This window comes from Phaseolus vulgaris, chromosome 2 (assembly GCF_000499845.2).
Source record: "Phaseolus vulgaris cultivar G19833 chromosome 2, P. vulgaris v2.0, whole genome shotgun sequence".
Classification (NCBI taxonomy): Eukaryota; Viridiplantae; Streptophyta; class Magnoliopsida; order Fabales; family Fabaceae; genus Phaseolus; species Phaseolus vulgaris.
The window spans coordinates 22463367-22470665 of record NC_023758.2 but is presented as its reverse complement, the minus strand read 5'-3'; the positions used below and the strand labels follow the sequence as shown (position 1 = coordinate 22470665).

The window sequence follows — 7299 nt, the reverse complement described above, 5'->3', positions numbered from 1 at the left end:
TGTTTTTTGAAAAGTGGTTAGAAATTGTTCTCTATAAAATAAAATGCTCTGCTCACATAAAAACAGTGCTGAGAACTCACAGTTTGAACGGAGATAAAACATTTCTTGTGTGAGAAAGAGAATTGAAAAGGTTTTGCAAAGGTTTTTCAATAGGAAAATAGATGTGTGTTTGTTCTTGAAGAACCTTGTGCTGGATGAGGGTGTTGGTACTGTCTTGGAGCAAATAGAACAACTGATTTATGTTCTTGCAACACAATTTCAGGTGTAATCTTTCCCTTATTCATTCTTGTAATAGGTATAAGTGTTAGTCACTCTTTGATAGTGTTTCTTGGAGTGCAAGGTGTGCTGAAATTGTGTTTTTCAGCCTTGTTTGTTGAAGTTCTTGAAGGGTTCAAGAGCTGTTGTGTATGTTGTAATTGATTGTATCTGTTTTAGTGGATTCCACTTGGAGTAAGGTGAACTGGACGTAGCTCTTGATGAGTGAACTAGTATAAAAATTCTCTTGTGTTTCTCTTCTCATCCCTGCACTTAATTCTGAGTTTTCACATAATTTGTCAAGAAAGGAATCTGTTCTTTTGAATCTAAATCTGTTAACTCTGGACCTGATTAAATCTGCCATTCCAGCTTGTTAATCAATCTTCTAAACATAAATCAAGCTGATGTGTGAATCTGTAATATGGCTAAAGTGTGAATTGTTTTCCTTGACTGAACTGTGACATTTGTCCATTCCTCTAGATGCTTTGTGTTAAATAAAATTGATTAATCTTGTAATACAATCTGCAACTTTATAAGCTGTAAAAGTTAATCAATTTGTTTCTGCTATTCTTGCTGGTTGATCTAAACCTTGTTGATCAAGTTCTGTTTGTGCTAAAGTCATTTGTAAAAACAATCTGTTTCATTTAAAATCAATATGTTCTTTTCACCTCTGTTACACTGTAAATCAGTCTCTTTTGCGAAAATTTGATAAACTCAATTCTCCCCTCTTGAACTTAGACACAGTTTAACTCTAACATTGTGTACCGACTAGTCCTTATCAACAGGGCTCCCTCTCCGATCTCTTACGATGTCTTTGACATAAAACAGTACCAGAGAGAGTCCTTGAAAGAGTTCTTGAACAGGTTTGGGGTCTAAGTGGTGAGGCTAAACCACAAGGATGAAGCCATGACGGTGCATGCCTTCACCAAAGGAATGCTACCAGGACCTTTCAGTGACTCGCTGCTTAGGTATTAACCAAAGACGTTCTGCGAGATCAGGCGTCGAGCTATGGCGTACATCGCCGTGGAAGACCGAGTCACAGAAAAACACGGCAGTGTCGGTCCTGTCCGACCTCGAGTAGCAGGTCGACCTCAACTCATGAGGGTGCACGAGGCGACAACAGAGAAGAAAGGCTCGGGAAAGCAGCAACCTTACAAGAAGCCCCAGACTAGAGCGCACACACGGGGAGACCCACCCCCCAAGCACAATTTTTGTGTAGAGCTCAAGGAGCTGATCGTTATTCCTAACATAGCGGTAAGGCTGAAGACACCCCCAAAGACCGACAAAAAGTTGGGGCCCAGCAAGAACGCTTGGTGCGAATTCCACCAAGCATATGGCCACGCCATACGCAACTACTTGTCACTGGGATACCAGTTGGACGAGCTAATGAAAAGCGGCTTCTTGAAGGACTACCTCCTAGAGTCGTAGGGGAATCAGGCGTTAGCATCCACGGGAGTAGATCAAGGGCACAAGGTGCCCATTCATGGTGAGATCAACACCATCTCTGGAGGGTTCTCAGGAGGAGGATGCACCGCCTCCCAGCGAAAGAAGTATGCACGAGAGGTGATGGAAGTAGAGGTACAGGAGGCAGATCAGACTCCCGATGTCGACCTCATCTTCACCAAGGTCGACCGCCAGGATGTTGCTCCACAAGACAATGACCTGGTGGTGATTTCGGTAGTGACAGCAGGAAGAAGGGTGCATCGCGTCCTCGTGGACCAGGGTAGTTCGGGCGATGTGATGTTCTGGTCAACCTTCAACAAGTTACAATTGTCTCCAAACCAGTTGAGGCTTTCGGTTGCTTGTATGGTTTTGTTGGGGACCAGGTGGAGGTGCATGGACACATAGAGCTGAGGACGACCTTCACAGATGGCACAGCTTCACGCACTGCAAACATCAGGTACCTCATTGTTAACGCTCCATCAGCCTACAATATACTTTTTGGTAGACCTGCTTTGAACAGGATTGGAGTGGTGGCCTCTACGGCACATGAAGATGAAGTTGCCTTCCCTCGAGGGTACGGTGATGACCATCAAGTCTGATCAGAATGAGGCTAAGAAGTGCTACAAGAATAGCCTCAAGAGGAAGAGAGGAGTGTTCGCTGTTACCACTCAACCTCTGAGGGAAGAAGGGGTCACCCGCGCAGAGATTGCCTGGGAGAGACGGCTCGAACCTATCGAAGACGTGTTAGAGAGGGAGATCAGCGAGAAGAAGTTCAAGCTTGGCAAATCCCTAGGCCAAGAGACACATGACCAGATCGCCGAAGTCATAGCTCGACACTTTGATGCTTTTGCATGGTCTACCTCAGACATGCCTGGCATAGATCCTGACTTCCTGTGTCATCGTCTCACGATGGACCCCCAGGTCCGACCTGTTCGCCAAAGAAGACGAAAGTTCAATGACGAGAGGCGTCAGATCGTCAAAGAAGAGACAAAGAAGCTGCTCAAGGCTTGCCACATCAGTGAGATTCAGTACCCGGAGTGGCTAGCGAACGTGGTGCTAGTGAAAAAGGGCACTAAGAACCCTAGCAAGGTACACCGTTTCTAAGACTGAAAATACTTTATACACTTACTGTTTCTTTGCCCAATATTGACTTGCGTCAGAGTGCAAACGGTCGCCGAGGTGCCCTTTGTCTTTGCAGGTGAGAGATTCTTCAACCAAGGAAGTTCTCAGGCGGAGATAGGCAGGCCAAAGACTGTCGTTCGAGTCAAGCGACAAACGATTCAACCAGCGAGAACAAAACCCCATCCTTGAAACTATGAAAAAATTATGTAACAATGTATTGCTTAACAAGTGCAGTAGAAATATGTCATACTCTTTTGTCTTCCGTAATTTTTGTTTGAGTTTAGGGTCTAGAGTTCAGACCTCCTCAGAAACTATTCCCAGAAAAAGATATGTTTTTATACATATGCTACTGGTTTTCATTGTCATCTACTCGCAGAACCTCCTTACATACTTAACTTAAAAATTGGAGAGGAGAATACTAAACTCAGCAGTGCGTTTAATCCATCCATCTCCTTCTTTCTACAATCCTTTCTGCTCTCTTCTGAATAACTCCTGGGCAGTCAAGTCATCAAAGTTTTTTCTTTATTATGAATGATGGATACATTATCTTCTTCATCTCCTTTGACTCATCCTCCAACACCTAGACTTCATGTAACAACTGAACCACCCGGGTTTCTACTAAATAACACTCACAACTTTATACACCCATCACCTTTATTATTTACTTTGAAAATCACCTTTGTTATTCACTTTGAACATATATAGAAATTCGTTTGTATATACATTGTTTGAAAGTGTGGAAACTACATAACATCAGGTTAATACACAAAATGCATAATTAACTATTTATTCTTAATAAAAAAAATACTAGTTAATTTTTTTTTTATCTATATATTTAGTAGTATAGTTTTGTCATTAATTTTCTATTTAAATAAAAAAATGAAGTACATACATACACACTATTGATTTTTTTTCTCCACTTTTTTATACTTAAATTTATAAGATTTATTTTTTGCCTTCTATTGACACTACTACAGAAAAGTCATTTAAGGATGGTTAAAAATGTCATATAAAGACGGTTCTAGAATCGTTGTTATTGTGGGTGTCGTATAAATCAAATATTTATAATGATAGTTTTAAAACCGTCGTTATAAAACCACATTAACATGTGTAAAAATTGTCATTTTGTCAAATAAATGAAAAAAAAAACACTTATAACATCGTCGTTATAAATGCTTCTAACTGGCTTTTAAAGACGATTCCCACTGGAACCATCACTACAAATGTATTTTTTTTTAAAAATATTTTATTATTATATACTTACTTTAATCCTTTATAAAATATCAAATTTTCATAACAATAATCATGTAATATCTTAATTTAAATATGAAAGTCTACATATAATAAATTAGTACATTTAAATTCTACAAAAATTTATATGTCATTCTAATAATTCATTTATCCTAAAGTGTTATACATGGTGACCTTAAGGTGCGTCCAAGTGAGCTTCTTTGCATTTGCACCTTAGCATGTTATATCCAGAATAAGCACTAAAATAGTAAGATTAAAATGTTAGAACACATAACATTATGTAATGTAATGGATGAGTAATAAATTTGTGAATGTAATATAATCATAATGGTTTGATAAATCTCTAATTTATACTAGGAAACATCATGCAAAAATTTCAGAATTTTCTAACAAGTAAAAGTATGAGAAGTAAAACCTTAAAATACCTAAAAAAGACCTAAATAATACTTAAAAAAAAAATAGTAAACAGTGGATTTTTGGAATTTTGGTCGACCCCAATCCCCTAAGGGTATTGGTCACGTGATTCGTTACCTCGTCTTCATCCGATTTCTCTGTCAAAAGTTATGACCGCTTGAAGTTTCTTCATGCAAATTTTTGCTAACTCAAAATCTATTACTCTTCTCTTTAATGTTAGGACTCCTCCATCAAATATTCACTAAATGAAGTTTCCACAAATCCTAAACTACTAACTAATCATCACATAGATACATGAAAATATTTATTATAAAACTATTTTTAAAATTTTTAAAATACTAACTAACCTTAGGGTTTAAGTGTTGTCAGCGTGCGAAGGTGTTGCTGGGTGAAGGGTTGGTGACGGAGGCAACTGTTTGCGCGCACTCGGAGGAGATATGCGGCGACCCCACTGGTGACGTCAGACGACGCAAAGGGAAGGAGAGAAGAAGATGCGCGGAGGAGAGAAGAAGACGTTAGCGACGCGGGGGTTGGGGGAGCTTGGATGGTTGGCAGTGCGAGGGGTGTGGAGGTGGAAGCTCGGAGGGTTTGCAGGGAGAGAGGAGAGCTAGAGGCACGGTGACGGCAATAATGGAGTTGCAAGCGACTCAATGGAGAAGAAAAGTGTGGCGTGTAGAAGATAGTGTGCATGTGGGAGAAAAATAATGAGTTCGAGCACGGATTGGGGGTTTTGAATTATATTCAATTTTATAATGACGGTTCACCTGCTCAAATTTCATTATTAATGATGGTTCAGTGTATTAATCGTCGTTATTGGTGCTCAACTTCATTTTTAACGATTACGATAATCGTTGTTTTTCTCACTGAAAATTTAAAAAATTATAAAATTACCACCGTACTTTTGTTACGATGAATTTTTTTAAATGTCGATATTGTTAGTTTTTTTTAGCTTTTTGTACTTAGTGTGATCTCTAAAATTAGTATTGAATAATTTTTTAGTGTGATATATGTATTATTATTTTATTGTTTAATGTTTTTTAATGAGCTTTTTATTGTGCCTCGAAATTTGAATTTTCGTTCAATGTTCAGTTATTATATGTTATATATGTTTTCATTAATATAAGACTTCATTTTTAATATTTTTTTTCTAGAAAAACGTGATTTTATTATTATTCATCATCCGAAAAGGTTGAGTGGGAATGGTGAGTCTGATTTAGTATATTTAAACAAATGAATAATTCTTACTTATATTATTGGAGGATGAATATGAGGAAATGAAAGATGGAAAAAGTGAATAAAAATTGAAGTTGTTGGAATAGAGGACAGAAGAATAATAAAAAGAGAAAATGAATAAAATAATTAATGTAAAATTAATTAATTTAACTTAATAAAAATAAAACAATTGCTTAATATTACCATTAAAATACTCTTATGTTTAATCCATTTCAATATTTCTCCCAGCATGAGCTTATGCTGGTTCTTCCCATAACTTATATATCCATTATAGGTGTAAAAGAAGAATGTTAAGTTAGAATATGCAAAGTATAGATATATGTTTCACACAGTATAATAAATTAGTAAAATGTCATTCAACACTTGGATTAAGATTTAACTAACTACACAATTAAGTAACTAAACGTTTTTGATAGATTAACAAGAGATCAAGGATATTTCTTTATTCTAATTAAAATCACAAGAAATCAACAGGGAAAACAGGAAAATTCACAAACCTTTTTCATTTATATCTTGATGCAAGTCCATTCAATTCTAAATCCCTTCAAATCAAATCATGAAATTCACTTTCCATTTCCTTCAATGCTTTTGGCAAACGTTCATTCTTTGCCAATTATGAATCCCAATTTCAGAAGTACAAAAAACATCAGATTTAAGAAATCACAACAGATACATACATGTATTCATACAATATTTCTTTATGTAAGAGAATCAATAAGTTAATTTCTACTTATCCAAATTATAAACCAATCCTAAGGTAATCAATCTAAGGCAAACATTAAACATATATCTAAAGACTCGAATAGCCTGAAAAGAGATGAACTATAGAATTTTTTTTACAAAGGATTCAAATTAACATTCGCTCTAACCTGGTTTTAAGAAAACCAATAATTCATTCTTTTATTGAGTGAAGTGTGTGCCTTATTTGTTATTCATTAAAGAGTAAGGAAACACTTTAAACCCTCTTCCTCTTCACATTTAACCTCAATTTTTAGAGATTGAATTCACACTGAGCTTATAAATTGAGGGATAGTCCACTCTGTGATATTAGGCAGATGGAATAAATTTAACATTATTTTTCTATTAAATAAACTTATTATTCCACTCAATAGCATAACTCAACATTATTAAAACCATCAGTGCACTTTATAAACCTTTCAAAAGGAAATTTAGTTTTTATAAAATTACAATATTGTAAAAGGAATTTCATTCGGATGTATTTTCATATATTTTACCCAAGGAATTTAACATTATTCTTTTTCTTGAAAATCATGCAAATACATGATATAATACTAAATACATGCAAATACAGGCAAATCAGAACAGTTATTTTCATCATAAAATATAAACCACTACTTCTTTGCTTATTTAAAAAATTCTTGGTCTTATAATTTCTTTAAAAATATCAATTCCCCTTTTAAAAAATAAAAATGATATTCTTTTACTTATTTTATTCTGTTTTGAATTTATTGTCATTTGGTGTGAATTGAAAGGTTATATATATATAACCTGCATAAAAAAATAGATATGCCGTTCCTCCTTTCCAATAAACTTAACTAATTAAATTTTTTATTTGGAGTT

General features: G+C 35.7%; 1 long non-coding RNA gene across 1 annotated transcript; it reads right to left on the bottom strand.

Moving 5' to 3' along the window:
- Nucleotides 1-4108: 4108 nt before the first annotated feature.
- Nucleotides 4109-5205, bottom strand: LOC137809650 (uncharacterized). Its single transcript, XR_011080794.1, has 2 exons — nt 4833-5205; nt 4109-4310 (listed from the first exon to the last, which is right to left on the bottom strand). It is a non-coding gene; the product is annotated as an uncharacterized lncRNA (long non-coding RNA).
- Between the last annotated feature and the right edge of the window lie 2094 nt (nt 5206-7299).